Source organism: Engystomops pustulosus, chromosome 6 (genome assembly GCF_040894005.1).
Source record: "Engystomops pustulosus chromosome 6, aEngPut4.maternal, whole genome shotgun sequence".
NCBI classification, from domain to species: Eukaryota; Metazoa; Chordata; class Amphibia; order Anura; family Leptodactylidae; genus Engystomops; species Engystomops pustulosus.
In genome coordinates, this window is record NC_092416.1 from 120,712,790 (window position 1) to 120,728,355 (window position 15,566).

Genomic DNA, 15,566 nt, shown 5'->3' on the forward strand with positions numbered 1-15,566 from the left:
GGTAGCCACAGCACACTTCCCCAGTAGATAGGTAGCCGATGCCATCAGTATTTAGCCAGCCAGTATATATCCATCCAGTCCCATAGTATATAGCCAGTCAGTCACCTGCCCCACCCAGTATATAACCTGCATGCCTCCCCGGTAGTATATAACCAGCATGCCTGCCCCCCCTGTAGCATATATAGTCAGCCTGCTCAATGTAGCATATATACTCACACTGCCCCTGTAGCATATATAGCCAGCCTGCTCCCTGTAGCATATATAACCAGCATGCCCCCTGTAGCATATATAGACAGTCTGCCCCCATTAGTATTTAGCCAACCTGCCCCCTGTAGTATAAAGCCAGTCTGCCCCGTAGTATATAGCCAGGCTGCCTCCCCTATAGTATACAGCTAGCCAACCTGCCCCCCCCCCTTTAGTATATAGCCAGCCTGCCCCCCTGTAGTATATAGCCATGCCCCAAAAAATAATAAAATAATCGCCGGTGTCCTCTCACTCTATGACCCAGGTGGCACCGGGGCCTGAGCGATAACGATGGCGGCCACACTACTGAGTCCTACAGGGCGCCAGCTACGTACAGCAACCAGCGATAGGTGTATCTTAAAGATAACTGCTGGTCGCTATGGGGGGGCAGCGCCCTGGGATGGGAGTCGAGGGTACCGCCCTAGGCGATTACCTAGCCTTGCCTACCCCTCGCCCCGGCCCTGCTCTGGTTTATAGTGGATTACACAAGTTTTACTGTAAAGACAGCAGTGATATGGGTGGCTTTATGAAGTTACCTTTAACACCTCAAGCACATGGCCCTTTTTCGTTTTTGCATTTTCATTTTTCACTCCCCACCATCAAAAATCTGTAACTTTTTTATTTTTCCATGTAAAGAACTGTGTTTGGGCTTGTTTTCTGTGTAACAAATTGCACTTCATAGTGATGGTATTGAATATTCCATGCCATGTATTGGGAAGCGGGAAAAATTCTGAATGCAGTGAAAATTTAGAAAAATGTTGCCATATTCTTGTCGGCTTGGATTTAAGAGCATTCAATGAGCACCCAAAATGACATGTCTACTTTATTCTTTGGTTCGGTACGATCACGAGGATAAAAAATTTGTATAGGTTTTATAATGTTTTCATACATTTAAAAAAATTCATACCTTCTGTACAAAAAAAAAATTCTTCATTTTGCCATGCTCTGGCACTAACTAACTTTTTCATACTTCAGTGCACGGAGCTGTGGGTGGTGTAATTTTTTTGTGGATGTTTTTTAATGCTATCATTTTGAGGACTGTAAGTCCTTTTGATCACTTATTATAGAATTTTTAATATTTTTCAAAATGGCAAAAAAGTGTCACTTTCGACTTTGGGCACCATTTTCCGTTACAGGGTTAAACACCGGGAAAAAATTTTTATTATATTTTGATAGATCAGACATTTTGGGATGCGATGATACCAAACATGTTTCTGATTCTTACTGTTTATTGTCACGGGTGACCCCGCGATCCATGTTGCAGATCGCGGATGCACCCGTGCACTCCTCGGCCCCGGTCCCGATCTATGGCACAGGTGCCCCCGCGATCCATGTTGCCTTCCCGAAGTCCTGTCTAGCCGTGGTCCTGCCTACCCATGTCCTTACCTCTCTCCATACACCCTTCGCTTCACAAGGATGATATATTTTGTCCTCGGTCGCGAAGGTGTTAAGCCACTGATCAGGGGGACATAATCTCAGGTGCTTTAGTCTCTTAACAATAGCAAACTGTACCCCATGCATGTATCTGACTGCATCAAGTCACAGAAGTCTCCATGGACTTCTACTCTTCTCCATTCTCCATGGAGGCTGCTGTGATTTTATGTGATCACATACATGGTGGACAGTTTGCTAATGTTAGGAGGCGAAAGGACCTGCAATGACACTCTGGTCACATGACATGAATGTAACACAAGACACTTTGTAAAAGAATTGACACAATATTTCCTACAACTAAGTAGAGCTTTATATATTTGTGTTTGAATATTAGCAGACAGTCCCTAAGTACAAGAAGGGAGAGCAGTGCTTTGAAGAGACAAACAGCTGTCAGTCAAAATAATGGGGTGTGGTTCACTACCAGCCTGGGAGAGGAAAATAGTCAAAGCCATAAGACATGAGTCAGGAAAGTTAATTTGCATATCAGAAAACCGTCTGTAATTAAGATACAGTGCCTCACTGACAGCTAATTTTAGGTGATATGGGGAGGACTTGTAACCCTTTATCAGCAGGCATTGTTAGTTAGGGTGGTAAAATTTTGGTGACAGTTCTTTATTTATGTAGACACATTGAGAGGACACTACTGGGACTGTGGGGTACATTACTAGGGCTGTGGTGCACATTTCTGTGGGCTTTGGTGGACATTGCTGTGAGCTTTGGGGGACATTACTGGGGGCTGTGAAGGACATTACTGGGAGCTGTGGGGGACATTACTGGGTGTGGTGGGGCATATTATGGTGGGCTGTGAGGACATTTCTTAGTGGGAGCTGTGGGGGCATTACTTAGTATAGTTGCTATTAGGTGAGAATGATTAGAAAAAGCATTGTTAAGGGTAGATGACACATTGAAGGGGAAGTAGCAGGAGGTATTGAGTGTGGGCTGTATTCTCATTTGTTAGACCCAGTTTAGGGAATATTATTAGGTGGGTAGCACACTGATAAGTGAGGCTGCTAAAGTCAAAATGACAGAAGTCCGGAAATAAGCCTGTCTCTAACAATACAATGATTTCCTTGGTGACATAAGCCCCACTCAAACATGCACTAATAACAATAAAAATAAATAGAGACGACACCATAAAGTATAGTGGAATAAATTGGCCGTGATGTTTATTAAAAGGTAACCATAAAATATTTAATAATTAAATAACTCCATAAATAATTAAATAATTCAAACAATACGTTAAATAATATTTTACATACATCAATATCTAAAATCACAAGTATTTAATAAACTAAACCAAGTCTCCCCAGCAACGGCTGGGAGACATAACTCCCACTAATAAACACAGTGACGATAATAGCATAAAATTAATAATAGGGCATTGCTCCAGCCCATAACCAATCAAAGCTGAGCTTACCTCAGGCCATCAGAACCTGAACAAGTGAGCAGTAACCAGGCAAATACCCTGCCAAAAGCGGGAAATATAGACTTCCCGATTAACCACTTAAGTACCACCACATAAACCAATATCCTATGAATAAAATGTAATATAAGGGAGCTACGTCACCATGCGTCCCCTTCACAAATGTTTCAGGGGGCCCTAAACAATACTACAATGTACAGAGCATTGCTAGGTCAAAAGACCTGGGTATCGAATCCCAGGTCAGCAGGACACTGGACACACTATCCAGGCATCTCTCCCCAGTCTCACAACTATATGCGCCCCCAGGACGTAGATAACTATGACTACTGTAGTGATGGACGAAGTTGTCAGCTCCGTTCCCTACTACAGGGGGCAAATGACTGCAATGATGGGAGCAGGAGACACAGAGTCATGACATCACCGCGCCCTCTCTAGCAATCCACAGCAAGAAGAGGAAGTGAAAAGGGAGATGACTTAGGGGGGACATTACTGGGGGCTGTGGGGGACAATACTGGAATTGTGGGGACATTACTTAGCACTGTGGGGGACATTATTTAGCATAGGTGAGCATGATTAGAAAGAGCATTATTAAGGGTAAAGCACACATTGAGGGGTGGGCCAGAAGTACTGAGTATGGGCTGCATTCTCATTTTTTACACCAAGTTGAGGGCACAATGTAACACCTCCCAACTTTTCAAAAATACAAAGAGGAACATTAACCGCGCCCTTGACTACACCCCTAGTCACGCCCCCTTCCCGCTATTCACAGTAATTGCTTTCTTTCAAAGCTGAATTATACAAAGGTAACCACATAATTTTTGAAAGACTCAGAGTGCGGTTACACATACCACTAGCGCTGCATTTACAAACGCAACACTAGTGTTTTGAGCTTGCCTCAGCCCCATCGCATTTGTGTTTGGAAACAATCACATGCGTTTCACTGGCAATGAAAATGGGATCGGGCTGAGGCCTGCCCCCATGCTCCAGTGTTGTCATGTGTATATGTGTCACGGCACACCCGTGCCCCTCTCCGTGGCTGGGTCCCCGGCCCTCACTTACATTTCCATGATCCTGCTCCCGTCCCGGCTTGGCTGCACGCTCGTCGCCACTCTGAGATTTGAAGGGCCGGAGCACCACTGATTGCCGCTGCCCACTTCCGGGTTTCCGATAAAGACCGGCGGCTCCCATCACTCCCAGCCGGATCTTTGCGCTCCTTAGCCTTAGGGAAAGCTTCCTTGCTCCCTGCATTTGTTCCTTGTTCCCGTTCCTGCTTGCCTTGAATTCCTGTTGTGACCTCGGACCTGACCAGTGACCTTACATCTCTGCCGCCAGCCCTGACTTTGTGCCTTTCCCTTACCTTGAGCCTGGATCCTGATTCTGTACCTCGACCTTGGCTGCCACCATTGGCTAGTCGCACCTGTGGAATGACCAGGTGGCACCCCGCTGCAGCAAGTCCATCACGCTTTGCAGCGGGCTCTGGTGAAGGCGAGGTGCCACTTAGATTCTGGTCCCAGTTGTTGGCTAGTACCATATCCTGCAGTGGCCCAGTGGGTTCACTGTCACCGGGCCCTGACAATATACTGCACTAGTGGCAGTGTGATTGCACCCTGATGTGTATGCATGCAATATGCACATATGCAATGGTGTCCTGAAGAATGCCCACACTTGCCCCTCTGCTTCTGGGTGCCATCTGAATGATGAGCATTAGTCTGGTATGGAGTTAGAGACATTAGTTTAACCCAGTGTCACAGAGCTGTGCAAGGGCTTGTTTTCTACGTAACAAATTGCATTTCATATTTTAATTTAATATTCCAGGCCATGCACTGGGAAGCGGGAAAACAATCCAAATGTAGTGAAATTAGTGAAAAAATGCAATACTACTAGTATATGGGGATTTTCCACATAATCTATTACTATGTGCAAATCGTGCATTGTAATAAATCAGCTACAATCAGGTGTGGAATTGCTAAGTAACCTGAAAACTTTCAGTCATGAAAATTCACAGGTTATAGCGAGGGCACATGCGCCGCTGTCCGCATTTCCTTTATGCCCTCTTGGCATGGAGAAGGCGTGATGATCAAATTAATCACAATGTCAGGCGGTTTGCAAGGCGTTGAGATTGTTTCAGGGCTTGTACATCACAAAACTGACACACAAGCCCTAATAAATGTCTTCTATCATACAGTACACAGACCTTACTTACTGTATGATGTCATGTATGTATGATGAGTGTCATGCTGGTCTCATCCAAGCTGTGTCAGTGTAAAGATCTGGAGCTAATAGTCATGAAGGGGGGCATATCACACAAGGCAGCGATCTAGCCTCTGTCTGTGCTGCCACCCTCCCCCCTGACCTCCACAACAGAAGCTGCAGAGGAGTCTCCTGGGTGTATGGCCGGGTCTCCTCTCCTGGTGCTGTGCCCCGTGATGATACCTGCGCTGACTGGAGACATGAGGCACAGCTCACACAGGGGGAGGGTCTGGTCCGGGGGAGGAGGAGGAGGGAGTGCTGTGACCTCACTGACCTGCAGCCCCGCTGCTCCCAACACTGTGTCTTTTTCGTCTTTAGTAATTTGTCACGGGACCAGGAGACAGGACTTTGTCTCCTGGTCCGGGACAATGCCGGGAACAATGTGACAATCTCTCGACCGTCCGGGGCGTTGAGACATAGATATAAAACTGTGACTGTCCAGCTGAATCCGGGACAGTTTGGAGGTATGCAATGTAAAGTAGGGGCCATATACTGTGGCACAATGTAGAGGACCATATGCTGAGGTGGCGGAGGCAGTAATTGTCAGGTTCATCATAAAAGTTTGGGGAATATTGTACTTTGTGTAAACCAGAATGTGTGAATATAATATGGCTTTTACAACATGTTACTCTAGGAATCATTATGTGTGTGTTACTAATCAGTTCAGGAGGACTTTCTGAATCGCTCTTTAATGTTATTGCACATTAGGACGTAAATGTACGTTGGGAAATATGGTCTGTTGCCACATCCATGACGATATATGTCTTGGTGATCGCCTGGGCTTGCAGAGCCTGTGCAATCGCCACGGGTGCATGGCTGTATGTGACAGCCAGGCTCCCGCAGTAACAGCTGGGATCGTGATACTCGCAATCCCGGCTGTTTAACCCTGTAGACGATGCGGTCATAGTGACCGCAGCACCTATGGAGCAGAGCCGGATACTTACCCGGCAGGTCGGCATCCTCCATTCAAGGAGGCACGGAGGTCCTCAGGGAAGCTGGCAGTAAGTGTCTGTTAGATCGTGCTTTCGACACAGTGCCTGTCAGCCTATGCAGAATACTGACTAAGGGTATATACTACAATACATTAGTATTATTAGTATAGCAATATATTAGCATTAAGGGATCTTTATTCATCAAATGTTCACTTGTTCATGTCCCACACTGGGACAAAGTAAAAAAAAGTGTAATGAAAAAATAATAAAATAAATGAATAAAGATAAAATAAAAAAAAGTGAAAATCTCAACAAAACACTACTTATTGTGTATCACCACATCTGTAACAATCAGTAGAATAAAATAAAATTGTTACTCAACCCATAGGGTGAACGCTGTGAAAAAGTTTGTTAAAAAAGCTGCAAAAATTACGATATTTTCACATCCACCGTCATAAAAAAAGGATAAAAGTGATCAAAAAGTAACATTTACCCCGATATGATACCAATAAAAAGTACACATTGTCCTGCAAAAAATAAGCGCCAATACAGCTTTGTATATAAAAATGCCTTGCCTTTTAGAACATGGTGATGCAAAAACAAGCTAATTTCTCAACAAATGAGTGATATATTCAGCAAAACAAGGTATATAAGAAAGGTATATAAATGGGGTATCACTGGAATTGTGGTGACCTATAAAATTAAGATAACATATTATTTTTATGGTACAGTGAAGGGCCTACAAAGAAAAAAACTAAACCAAAATGAAAGATTTTCTTATTCTCAAATAGAAAGAGTTAATAAAATCTCATCAATTAGCTATTGATTAGCTATTGAACCGCCCTAAATGATTCAACTGAAAAGTAGATTTAATCCTGCAAATAATAAGCCACCATATGTCCACGTTACAAAAAAGTAAACGTTTTATAGCCTGTAAAATGTGACAATGCAACTCTGCTCTGAATGACGTGGTGAATTTTTAATTTTGGGACAAAATTAATGTATTGTCTAAAAAAATGTACAAATTGTAAATTTCACCTCCATTTTGTTTTTACCCCTGTAAAACACCTAAAGAGTTATCTAACTTCTTAAAGCTGGTTTCTCATACATTGACGGGCATAGTTTCTATAATGGGGTAATTTATGTGTTTTTTCTATTATTAAGCCTCTCAAAGTCGTTTGAAAACTGAGCAGGTGCCTGTGAATATACACTCACCGGCCACTTTATTAGGTACACCTGTCCAACTGCTCGTTAACACTTAATTTCTAATCAGCCAATCACATGGCGGCAACTCAGTGCATTTAGGCATGTAGACATGGTCAAGACAATCTCCTGCAGTTCAAACCGAGCATCAGTATGGGGAAGAAAGGTGATTTGAGTGCCTTTGAACGTGGCATGGTTGTTGGTGCCAGAAGGGCTGGTCTGAGTATTTCAGAAACTGCTGATCTACTGGGATTTTCACGCACAACCATCTCTAGGGTTTACAGAGAATGGTCTGTAAAAGAAAAAACATCCAGTGAGCGGCAGTCCTGGGGGCGGAAATGCCTTGTTGATGCCAGAGGTCAGAGGAGAATGGGCAGACTGGTTCAAGCTGATAGAAAGGCAACAGTGACTCAAATCGTCACCCGTTACAACCAAGGTAGGCAGAAGAGCATCTCTGAACGCACAGTACGTCGAACTTTGAGGCAGATGGGCTACAGCAGCAGAAGACCACACCGGGTGCCACTCCTTTCAGCTAAGAACAGGAAACTGAGGCTACAATTTGCACAAGCTCATCGAAATTGGACAGTAGATTGGAAAAACGTTGCCTGGTCTGATGAGTCTCGATTTCTGCTGCGACATTCGGATGGTAGGGTCAGAATTTGGCGTCAACAACATGAAAGCATTGATCCATCCTGCCTTGTATCAACGGTTCAGGCTGGTGGTGGTGGTGTCATGGTGTGGGGAATATTTTCTTGGCACTCTTTGGGCCCCTGGGTACCAATTGAGCATCGTTGCAACGCCACAGCCTACCTAAGTATTGTTGCTGACCATGTCCATCCCTTTATGACCACAATGTACCCAACGTCTGATGGCTACTTTCAGCAGGATAATGCGCCATGTCATAAAGCTGGAATAATCTCAGACTGGTTTCTTGAACATGACAATGAGTTCACTGTACTCAAATGGCCTCCACAGTCACCAGATCTCAACCCAATAGCGCATCTTTGGGATGTGGTGGAACGGGAGATTCGCATCATGGATGTGCAGCCGACAAATCTGCGGCAACTGTGTGATGCCATCATGTCAATATGGACCAAAATCTCCGAGGAATGTTTCCAGCACCTTGTCTATGCCATGAAGAATTGAGGCAGTTCTGAAGGCAAAAGGGGGTCCAACCCGTTACTAGCATGGTGTACCTAATAAAGTGGCCGGTGAGTGTAGGTTTTGGCAATTTTCATAAGAATTGCACCCACAATTCTAAGCCCCATAGCAACCTAGAAAAATGAGAGGATGCATAAAAAAGCGTTTGCCAAAATAAAGCTGACATTCTGAAAATGTTATTTATAAAATTATTTGGGTGCTAGGACTATCTACTTGACTAGCAAAGAATTCAGAGTTTTGAAAATTGCTAATTTTTGACAAATTTATTTTTTTCAGAAAAGATATCATCCAAATATTTCCACTTATTTAGGTACAAAGTGTGACGAGAAAATAATCTCAGAATTACCTCGAAATGTTAAAGCATTTGAAGATTATAACCATTTATAGTGGCACAGGGTAGATTTAAAAAATCACGCTTGGTCTGGAAGCTCTAAAGTGACTTGGTCCTTAACCCCTTCCCGATGCGCTCGCTAATAGTAAGGGAAGTGACTTAACGATGTGCGCCGTACTATTAAGGCACATGGTAGGCGCCAGCTCCGAACTTTCATAACAATCTGTACAACAAATCAAAATCATAATTGGACCCACATGAATGCAGTAAAAAAAAACGAAAAACTTGCCAAAAATGTATATTTTTTTTATCAAATTGCTTTACAAAAAATAAACTCTAAAAAGTGATGCAAAAAAGTTACAAGCACCAAATAATAAGCAAAAAATAAGTCCACAACCAAAAAGTTATGCTGCTGCAAAATTGGCAATACTAAAACAAATGGAATTTTTTCTATTCTAATTTCTCTTAAAATTTTTCTAAATTTGGACAAATATAAAAAAAACTATATAAATGAGGTATCAATGTAATTGTAGTGCTCCATAGAATAAAGATAATGGGGGTCATTTACTAAGGGCCCGATTCGCGGTTTCCCGACGTGTTACCGGAATATTTCCGATTTGCGCCGATTTCCCCTGAATTGCCCCGGGATTTTGTTGCACGCGATCGTGGCGCATCGGCGCTGGCATGCACGCGACGGAAATCGGGGGCGTGGCCGAACGAAAACCCGATGGATTCGGAAAAACCGCCGCATTTAAAACAAAAAAAGTGTTGTGGAGCTTGCACTTACCTTCACTAGGAATAGGTCGGTGAACTTGAGTGCATTCCGATGCTCTTCAGAGCAGCAGTGCCACCTGGTGGACGTCGGAGGAACTGCCTTAATGAATCCCGGCCGGACCCGAATCCACCGCAGAGAACGCGCCGCTGGATCGCGAATGGACAGGGTAAGTAAATCTGCCCCAATATATTATTTTTATGCTACAGTGAAGGCCCCCAGCAAAAAAATTTATTTGGCAGAAAATAAAATAAAGTCCGGAAAAAAGGGAAGAACTAGAAGTACTTATAAAAATTGGAGGAGCCACTGACACGGCATACTCCCGTATAAGCCAGAAAAGTCATATAGTCCAAAATTGTAAGGTTAGTGCTCTACTCCTTATGATATTATCAACGATGGGAAACTCTCACCACCTTCCTGTAGATTGAAGCCGGAAGAAGCCTGAAGAGGCAAAACCTGGGCGAGGTGTCTTGGCGTTTTATGTTTTTTACTATATGCACACTTTTAACTGCATTTTTGTGAGTATATTCAATAAATACAACCTCCAACAAATAAATGCAACCTCCTGATATAGGATTAAGAACGTATCACGGACATGGCAACGGGTCGGAGATCGCGCTTGAGCCCAGCACAGGAGGACGTATGGTGATGCAAGGAGTCGGGGTATATCTTTTATTTTCAATCTACAGGAAGATGGTGACAGTTTCCTATTGTTGATAATATCATAAGGAGTAGAGCACTAAAAACTGCATCAATAAGATTAAAATGGCTAAAATGAAGGCTTTTTTACAGTGCATCTCGTCTTTCAAAAACTAAGCCTTTATTTGTCTAAAATGGCAAAAAAATAAAGATTGTATAGATTGACACAGAGATCTGGGCAAGATGGCAGCTGTTCCTGACAGCCATCCATCCTGCCCCGAGAACCAGAGGGGTGTCGTCACCCCCCTCCCCCCCAGTTCATGATCGCTGCTATTGGCTTATTAATCCAGATCAGCAAATAGCAACAATTTTACTTATGATGTCTGTAATACCGATCACCATGTCTGTATACATAATGATGGAGGCAAGGTGGAGGCTGATGCTCGCAGTCCAGAGGGGTTTCGCTGCTCCCCTCTGTTCATGTTCCCCGCTATTGGATGGTCGATCTGGAATAGGTGAATAAGAGTAACACTCAGTGATAATTGTTGCTGTCTAGGACAGCACCAATCATCAGTGGAATGGGCCATGTCTGGTGGTTCATGCCATCTTCCAGAGAGCTCCAATTGACCGATCTGTGCACCAACAGCTGAATATGTGTGTAACTTGTATGTGGATAACTTTTATTCCAGCGTTCCCCTATTACAACACTCAGTTCCAGAGATTCTGTAGTGTGCGGAACTGTACGCAAAAACCATAGAGGTCCCCTGGAACCCTTGTTAGGCAGCCACTTAGAAAGAGGGGACATCAAGTTACTCAGCAATCAGAACATGATGTTGGTCAAATAAAAGGACAAAAGCGATGTCCTTGTTCTGACCACAATTCATGGGGACTCAAGCACCCTCACCAGGTCGCTCCACTGCTGCTCCCAGGCCACAATAAATACATCGGTGGGTTTGATCTGTCAGATCATGTGTGGAAGCTGTACAGTGCCCTACGGAAAGCGAAGTTATGGTACAAAAGCACTTGCCGTGTACATTGTACAGATGATGCTGTACAACTCTTACGTGCTGTTCCAATGTGCAGGTCCTGCCACATCATTTCTCCATTTTCAAGAGGAAGATATTAGGAAACTAATATTTGGGCCCTAGTACCTCTGGATTAAATGTCCACCGGTTTTGCCAGGACAGCTTTTTCCAAGTGAATTCCGCTGCTTCTAAAGTAAGGACTCAGAAAAGAGTCTGTTCCAAAAGAGGAGTTAGGATGGACACTACATACTACTAAGAGACCTGCAAGTACTCTAGAGTGACAACATTTTAGTTGTTCCCTGGTATATTCCACCTCCTTATACACAACGCATTCACAATTCACGTCCAACCTTTGTTGTGAATTAATTTCGGTAAAAGAAATTAATGTAACAACTGTTAGGTCAAATTGATCACTACACCCCTCGATTATTTCATTACGGGATGTAGTTTGCAAACTAGGGTTTTATGTTTTTTATTTAGGCTTTCTCCAAGCCTTTGGATTTGGTAGCAGATCCTTTATAATTCTCACAGTTCTTTATTTATTTATTATTATTTATTTATATTCCAAGTGCTTTATCATTTCGGAGCCCTGCTGTATTTTCTGGCTACCGTTTAGGATCACATGTAGGGTCTTTCTCGCATCAGGAAACGTGGCTTTCCAATCAGAGACCTGACATTTCAGTGGCACAAACTGGGCATCACATAATGGGCACTGAACTTTTCAGAAATAATTGCAATTTCCATCTTGGGCTCCTTTGCACATCATATTTGAAAACCACCTCATGCTCATATCACCATTTGTATTACACTACACCACATACTGTATTATACCATGCTAAATTCTCCAAGGAGTGTGCATTCAACAATTATATCAATAACATTTTATATGCACATGTGGGGTACTGCTACTCTCCAGGGGTTATTTAATCTTTTATCCCTTATGGCTTACAAAAATTAGGTAAAAGGGGTAAATTGTTCACCTGTTTAATTTTTAGGGCCTCATTGAATCTTTCAGCTGTAGGGACAAATACACATATTACACATTGCTAATTTCTCCAAGGGGTGTGCGTTCAAAAAATAGGGTCACTTTTTGGGTTCTTCTCTGTTTTATACCATTAGGGCTTTCCAAATGCATGTGAAGGATTTCTGTCAAATTTGACTACTGAAAGGCAAGCATCCCACTTTCCTTCTACTGTGCGGCCATACAACATTTTATATACACATGTGGGGTACATCTACACTCGGGAGAAATAGTTTTACACATTTTTGGGGGTTATAACATTTTTGATTCTTTCTGGTAATTGAATCAAACACCCGTATGGGCAAATACACATATTAGATCTTGCTAAATTCTCCAAGGGGTATTCTTTCCAAAATGGTGACACTTGTTGAGGTTCTCCTCTGTTTCGTACCATTAGGACTCTCCAAATGCATCCTGACAGGTGTAAAGGATTTCTGTCAAATTTGGCTTTGAATAGGCAAATATCCCTATTTCCCATCTCGGCCCTACTGCATATCCATAGAACATTTTATATGCACCTGTGCAGCAATTCTGCACTTAGGAGAAATAGTTTTACACATTTCTTTGGGTTTTTCATCTTTTATCCCTTGTGGCTTACAAAACTTTGGGGTAAAAGTGATTTTTTTTACTACCTTTTCACTTTTTTCCTTTTTGGGGCCTAATTGATTTAAACACCTGTTGGGGCAAATACACAACTTACACCTTGCTAAACTCTCCAAGGGGTGTACTTTCCAAAATGGTGTCACCTGTTGGGGTTCTCATCTGTTTTGGAACCACTAGGGCTCTCGATATGCATCCTTACACATGAAAACTTTTTCAGCCATATTTGGCCTCCAAAAACGGAACAACGCTCTTTCCCTTCCAAGTGCCCTTCTGTGCCCGTACAGAAGGGTACAGTGACAAAATAGGTATTGGCATACTCATGAGGAATTTTAACCCATTGTGAAGGTGCATATTTTTGTGTTCAATGAATCTATAGTAAGATAAAATTACATTTCTTTAATTTCACTTCCATTTATTTTTCACCCTCATGAAACGCTTATAGGGCTAACAAACTTCCCAAAGGTTGTTTTGAATATTTTGAGGCGAGCAGTTTCTAAAATGTTGTTATTTGTGGGTTTCTGTCATGTAGGCCTTATAAAGTCACTTCTAACTGGCCCAACAAAAATAGGTTTTGATGATTTTCATGAAAATCGGAAAAATCGCACTGAAAGTTATAAGCCTCCTAACATCCTAAAAAAAGGAAAGGATGTTTGAAAAATTATGCCCAGTTAAAGCAGATATATGGAACTGTTAGTTATCAAGTCGTTTTGGTGATATGACCAACTTTCCAAATAGTAGAACATTTTGAATTTGGAAAACATATTTTTAAAAAAATGTTTTGCCAAATTGTTGTTTATTTCATAAATAAATACTAAACATATTGCTTACATTTCTCAACCAACATGAAGTACAATGTGTCACGAAAAAATCATCTCAAAATCACCTGGATATGTTACAGCATTCTAAAGTTATGACCACTTATAGTGACACGTCAGGTTTTTAAAAAAGGGCCATGTCAGGAAGGTGCAAAATGGCCAAGTCGGTTAAATTAAGAGGGCCCTGTTACAGACAATTCATTAATAGGGGGGTGAATCTCTGCTTTCTCTGCTGTGTGCATTTATTAGACATTTAATAAGACATTTAATTAAAGGGGGGCATCAGTGGTGGACATTAAATCAGAAAAAGTCAGAAACCCAATGGAAATGCGTCCAACGGAGCCTTAGTAAATGTGCAACATTGTCTTTAAATAAGTAGTCTGGATTTGTACATATGTTAGTGGAGATTTTGAATCTTCATGTTATTTTTGCATTTTTCCACAGTTTGCTGCAAAGTTGCATGAAGGTGGTTCTGTGATTAATTAAAGAGGACCTGTCACCCCGGAAAACCCACCCACCAAATGTGCCCCCCATAATCCTTCCCCAGCCCCCTTCTCCCTAGCCATTTTTAAAAAAAATGTATGTGCAGTAAATTGATTTACACTGATCCGACCTCTTACCAAATAAGAGGTCGGATCGTGTATCTGGCATGCTGGCCGTCAGCAGTATTCATTAGGGGGCGTGCCGACACACCCCCAGCCCGCCCCTCCCAGCGGTCACATTGTAGGAGAAGCCAGCAGCATCGCATCGCTGGCAATGTGAGTCCAGCTGCTCCTAGTGCGGTGCGGCCACACCGCGGAGAGCCAGCAGCGATGCGATGCTGTCAGCTTCTCCTACAATGTGACCGCTGGCAGGGGCTGGGGTGTGTCGGCACGACCCTTAATGAATACCGCCGACTGCCAGCACGCCAGATACACGATCCGACCTCTTACTGCACATAAATTTTAAAAAAAATGGCTAGGGAGAAAGGGGCTGGGGGAAGGATTATGGAGGGCACATTTGGTGGGTGGGTTTTTCCGGGGTGACAGGTCCTCTTTAAATAGAACCAGTCCCCCCCAAAACTAAATATATTTTCATAAACTGCCATTGGAAAGCATTACCCCTATACCTTCATTGTCATTGTCATCTACATTCCTGTAAACTTAAAAAATCAGGTACTAAAGCTGTATAGAAATGACCTGAGATGGGCACATGAATCATTGTCATATTCAGCAGTCCAGCTTATTCGTGAGTGTGAGGCACAGTGACAGCCTGTGTAATGATGTGACACTCCTTGTGCTGGCTGTTTCTCTATACTTCCTGGTGCTGGCAGACACTCTCCCTACGGCCTTTGTGTATGAGATAGTCCCATACACATGAATGACAGCCTGTATAATGATGGGACATTCCTGGAGCTGGCGCCCCCTACGGCCTGTGTGTATGAGATACTCCAATACACATGACTGACAGACTGTATAATAATATGACACTCCTGGTTCTGGCTGCCTCTCTTTACTTCCTGGTGCTGGCTGCCCCCTGAAGCCTGTGTGTGTATGAGATATTCCTATACACATGACTGACAGCCTGTATAATGATGTGATGATACTCCTGGTTCTAGCTCCTCTATGTAATCCTGGTTGTGGCGGCCATGCCCCCTGCAACTGGTGTGTATTAGATACTCCTATACACATGACTGACAGCCTGTACCAATGATGTGACACTCCTGGTGCTGGCT